A 6,020-nucleotide genomic window follows, 5' to 3' on the forward strand; every position below is an offset into this window, starting at 1 on the left:
TGCTGCTAGCTATAGTGTATCTATATCCTAATTATTCGTTGCAAGGTACATTATTTTGATGTGTTAAATTAGTTCTGAATGAGTTTTCAGGTTTTAGAGTAACTGTAAGTCTGTCTGATCTGTTTGCATTAAAGTGATTTGTATTTGAGTATAATTTAGTGTTGTAATGGGAACACAGGTAATAATTTTATGAATACTTATAGCGGACAAGTCTTACATATATTGTTTTCTGTACAATTTTTTAGATTAGAATGGACTGCTCTTCTTAGGGTCATTTTGGAATACCAGAGGTTAAGTTTTTTAACATATTAATTTCACTTGAACATTTTTTTTCCTCAAAGGGAGGGTAAATATTTCTAGGATATTACTAAATTTCTTTGAGTAATAGTTGAAGGGGTAAGAGCCCATTTATTAGGTTGTTCAGAAGCCCTTTCAAGTCATTTACATCATAAAAGGGGAGGGCATTTATCCTGTATTCTTATGCTGCTTAGCTAGGACCACCCAAGAAATCTAATCAATTTATTCATACTAAGGTGCTAACGACTAATGTTGGCTTAATATGAGCTTGGCCAGGGATATCTTAATCCAAGGCTTAGGGATAAACTTTAATTCAAAGAGCTAATCCTTATTTTTAATAGAAGGATGAAGGATGAAAGACACTGAAGAAAACTAGAGGGGAAGATACTTTTAGGAAAATAGATTTTACATCAGTGTCTTTCAAATTACATACAGTAAGTGATTACCTACTTTGCTTACCATAATGGGGATGCTAAATTCTAAGAAATATATGCACTAGCATGATTATCAGTTTCTGAGAATTCTGCTTATTTCCTTTTCTTTTTGAGTTTCTGCCTTCCAAATCTGGACCTGATTTCCAGGGGGAAAGCATTGCTTTTAGGAGTAGGAGAGATGTGCTACTGAAGCTGACATTCAAGTGGCAGTCTCCTCTCTGAGCTTCTCTTTTCCTTGGAGAATATTCTTTTTGAATCTTCCNTCACCAATATCTTGGTTCAATGAAATCTGGGTGGTAAAAGTAAGCACCCTCAACTACAGTAATATACAATTCAAGATAAATAAACGCACATTTCCCGTATAAAATCTTTTGAGTTCTGATTCCAAAATACACACATAATTATTCCAAAAACAGATTTTGAATATGGAGTGACTTCCATATATTTATTATTGTCCTTATTGTTATTATTATTATATTCAAATGGCTGATGTGTTTTCATTATCACTCAGTTAAACAACTGAATCTATTAACCTGCAATTCCATAAAAGTAGAGCCCTACCTTAGGAACAATAGATCAAGCTATCTTGATCTGAAAACCTATATAAGTGGAAATTTTGTGCAACTTAATTATTATATCATCTTTTTGTTTTTACTCTCAAGACACTGTGAAATCTTTGCACTTAGAATCTATTTACATTTGTAAATTATAATTTGCATATTAACAATAAAGATAGTCTCTGTAATTACATAGAAATTTTCTGCCTCCAGAAGTCAATGTATATTTAGTAACTTTTTCAGAAAATGATAAATTTAAGGATATTTTTCTGCATTCTCATGCACATAGATATGTCCCATGAGGCTTTATTTCCCCTTTCTCTCCCTGGGGAGGTGCATTCTATTCTCAGAAAGATGGGGAACTTCCCTCATCTTACTCCACCCCTACCATCCACTTCTCCCATAGATTGATTCTTTACTATCCACACCCTACTAAGATTATTCCTAACCCTCACTTGTTGACCAAGTTGATTTGAATAGTTTAACACTCTATATTTTCTGGAATGTAATTTATAGGCATAAAAGAGATGAGGTGACAGAGGAAGTGTTTTCTCCTTAGTCTTAAGTGTTGTTAAGATGATAGTCTGATTTGTTTTGTGGATTGGCTGGAAAAAAATACACCATATTCCACTGCCCCCTTTACTTTTCAAAAAAACAGATCTAAAAACAAACAAACAAAATTGTGAAGACAGTACAGTTGTCTCTGTCCCTCTTCATATCTTAGTTCTTCTTCTTCCTCTTTAGCAACTCCCTTTTCATCTTGACTATATTCTAGTGCTTTGGGGAGGCCCAGGTGTATTCTGTAATAACCAAGTTGTTAGGAATTACATTTTGACTGTTGCAGAAAGAATTTCCTAGGAAGTGGTAAAGGCTTTTCTAAGGAGAAATTTCTGGTGTTTTGGTACACATGAAGAAAATAATGGGATAAATATGGGATCTTGCCCATGCTTCCAATGTCCTAAAATCACATATACATCTCTGTGTCTTCCTAAAACTAGACCAGAAGTAACTTCACTGTCATATTTTTGGGGAAAGAAGTGAAAGGTAAACTCTCAAGTAAATGTGCCTCTTTTAACTTAGTTATTCCTCAGTTACAGAGGATTTCATTTGCGTTTGGGGGACAAGGCAATGTATTGTAACTTTCTTGAACTTTATTGTCCATTTTCTCAGCAGAACCATTTCCTCAACCTTAAACACTTATTTGATTTTGTCAATACCATATTTTTTCTTCTATTGTTTGTTACTAAGTTTTATTTATCTAACTCCTTACTACACATCTGCTATTTCATCTATAGACATAGCTCTTATTTGATGCCTTATATTTGTCTTCCTGGATCTCTTCAAAGCATAGTAGAGTCCCCCTTGGCAATGGGGGCTGTCATTAGGCCTGCTACCCTGACCCCATTGTCTTCTTTTGCAAGAGCTTCAGAAGCAGAGTTGAGAGATGGACTTAGGATTTTTACTCTTCAAAATTTGATTCTGGGCATAATGGGAATACCTTTCTCAGCCCGTTCCAAGCAATATTGAATATCTGCAACCTGTTCAATGACAAGTATCACTCATACTTTTTAAAATGCAAATCTAGGGGCGCCCGGGTGGCTCAGTCGGTTAAGCAGCCAACTTCGGCTCAGGTCATGATCTCACAGTTCGTGGGTTCGAGCCCNCTAAGTTTAAGCTTTTCACTTAGATGTGTGTGTGTGTGTGTGTGCACGTGCGTGCGTGTGTGCATGTGTGCATATGTGCGGGAATGTCTGCTTAACTATGGAAAAGTTCCAGCATTTTCAAAAAAAAAGCAATTAGTATGATGATCCCCCATGTATCCATTATTCAGCTTCCAGCAACTCAACACATGGTCAATCTTCTTTTTCTCTGACTATACCTATTTTCCCTACCCCAGATTATATTAAAGTATACTTCATACATTATATAATTCCATCTTTAAATATTTTAATAAGTTATAATACTATTTATTTTTTAAATGATTTATTTATTTACTTTTGAGAGAGAGAGAAAGTTCAAGTCAGGAAGGGGCATAGAAGGGGGGGAGAATCCCATGCAGGCTCCACACTGATACTCTGGAGCCTGAAACGGGGCTTGAATCCACAGACCGTGACATCATGACCTGAGCCAAAGTGGTATCTTCTTTGCAGCAGTAATTCCTACTAGTTATCTAAAGTGGTGCCTTCTGTGTGTCACTTTAGGGAAGATCAAAACAAGGTTTCTCACACTGCATTTAGAGTGTACATTAACCTCCAAAGTCTTTAAACACACAACCCTAAAGGAGGTCATTGCCTGGGCATAAACAAGATGAAGATCCAAAGATGNAGCAATCCTAAAGAAGGTATATATATACACATACAAATGCGTAGTAGATAGTTAGATAGATGATAGATAGATACACAATAGAACATTACTCAGCCATAAAGTAATGAGATATTGCCATTTGTGACAACATGGATGAACCCAGAGAATATTATGCTGAGCAAAATAAGTCCAAGAAAGAAAAATGTGACATGATTTCACTTATATGTGGAACATTGAAAACAAATCAGGGGCTCCTGGGTGGCTCAGTTGGTTAAGCATCAGACTTCGGCTCAGGTCATGATCTCACAGCTTTTGAGTTTGAGCCCCGTGTCAGGCTCTGTGCTGACAGCTCAGAGCCTGGAGCCTGCTTCAAGTTCTGTGTCTCCTTATCTCTCTGACCCTCCCCTGCTCATGCTCTGTCTCTCAAATATGCATAAACGTTAAAAAATTAAAAAAAAAAATAAAATGAACAAAGAAACAAAACAGAAATTAACTCATAAGTACAAAGAACAAACTGGGGGTTGCCAGAATGGAAGGAGGTGGAGGGAGGATGAAATAGGTGAAGGGGATTAAGAGATACAAATTTCCAATTATGAAGTAAATAAGTCATGGGGATGAGAAAGATAGGATAGGGAATATAATAAATAATATTGAAATAACATTGTATGGTGGCAGATAGTAACTACACTTAATCATGGTGAATATTGTGTAATTTATAGAGTAAACTAATATAACATTGTATGTCAACTATACTTCAATTAAAAATAAAATTCCAAACCTAGACACTCCCAGGACCAGACGGTTTACAGATGAATTTTACCAGTCATTTAGGGAAGAATTAATGCTAATCCTTCTCAAACTCTCCCAAAAATTTAAGAGAAGGAGAAAAGTTTAAGAGGAGGATGCCAAACTCATTATCTGGAGGCAGCATTACCCTGATATGAAAGGCAGATAATGACACTATAAAAAAAAAAAAAACACACATAAAAACTATAGACCAATATCCATTATAAACCAACTTGCAAAAATTCTCAACATAATACTAAGAAACTCAACTTAAGAACTAATCAAAAGGACTATACACCATGACTAAGTGAAATTTATCCCTGGGAAGGATGTTTTAAAATATTCAAATATAAGTCCAAATGGGGCCAGTGAGCTGAGTGGTTGTGTGGTCACCTCTCAGAGATCAGTAGTACCTGCAGCATGGCTGACCAACTGACTGAAGAGCAGATTTCAGAATTCAAAGAATCTTTTTCACTATATGACAAGGATGGTGATGAAACAATAAAAACAAAAAAAAAATTGGGAACTGTAATGAGGTCTCTTGGGCAGAATCCCAGAGAAATAGAGTTACAGGATATGATTAATCAAGTATATGATGATGGTTATAGCACAATTGACTTCCCAGAACTTCTGACAATTGATGACAATAAAAATGAAAGACAAATACAATGAAGAAGAAATTAAAGAGGAATATCATGTGTTTGATAAGGATGGCAAAGGCTATATTAGTGCAGCAGAGTTTCACCATGTAATGACAAACCTGGGAGAGAAGTTAACACATGATGAAGTTGATGAATTTTCAGGGAAGCAGATATTGATGCAGATGGTAAAGTAAACTATGAAGAGTTTGTACAAATGATAACAGCAAAGTGAAGACATTGTACAGAATGTGTTAAATTTCTTGTACAAAATATTTATGTGCTTTTTCTTTGTAACTTATCTGTGAAAGGTTTACCCTTGATGTCAAAAAATATGCATGTTTAGGAATGCCTGGGTGGCTCAGTTGGTTAAGCATCAGATTCTTGATATTGGCTTAGATTATGATCTCATGACTGTCATGAGATTGAGCCCCATGTCCAGTCTGGTGTTGGGCTCCATGTTGAGCATGGAGGCTGCTTGGGGTTGTCTCTTTCCTCTTCTCTCTGTCCCTCCACAACTCACACTTTCTCTCTCTCAAAATAAATAAACATTTAAAAATATGCATGTGTAATAATTAGAATACCAGTCCTCCATTTTTGTCTTTTCTCATCTTTCTGTCATTGTCTTGAAAGTTTATTTTAAATAATTGATCAAGTAACATGTTGCATGTGGCTTACTCTAGATATATCTAAGCTCTTTTGCACATCTAAACTTAGATGGAATTGGTTAAATGAGGGAACCCCTGTGTTATGCATTTTTTAAAGTAGTTTTCTTTAGGAACTGTCAGCATGTTGTTGAAATGTAGAGTTTTATCTCTGTGGACTATTGACTGTCAACAATATGTAATTAAAAGCTGCACTATTGCAAAATGAGTGTATTTTCTCGATGCTTGTACACTATTTTTCGGTACTGATGATCTTGTACCTGAAACATTTTATTTTCTTACTACTTGCTTTTTTTAAGTTTATTTATTTATTTTGAAGGAGGAGAGAGAGAGAGAGAG

The 6,020-nt window shown here is 35.5% G+C and overlaps 1 pseudogene; it reads left to right on the top strand.

Moving 5' to 3' along the window:
• Positions 1-4,798: 4,798 nt before the first annotated feature.
• On the top strand, positions 4,799-5,282 carry LOC144229386 (calmodulin pseudogene; annotated as a pseudogene).
• The last annotated feature ends 738 nt before the right edge of the window (positions 5,283-6,020 follow it).

The sequence above is a fragment of the Crocuta crocuta genome, unplaced genomic scaffold (assembly GCF_008692635.1).
Source record: "Crocuta crocuta isolate KB4526 unplaced genomic scaffold, BGI_CrCroc_1.0 scaffold741, whole genome shotgun sequence".
Taxonomy (NCBI): domain Eukaryota; kingdom Metazoa; phylum Chordata; class Mammalia; order Carnivora; family Hyaenidae; genus Crocuta; species Crocuta crocuta.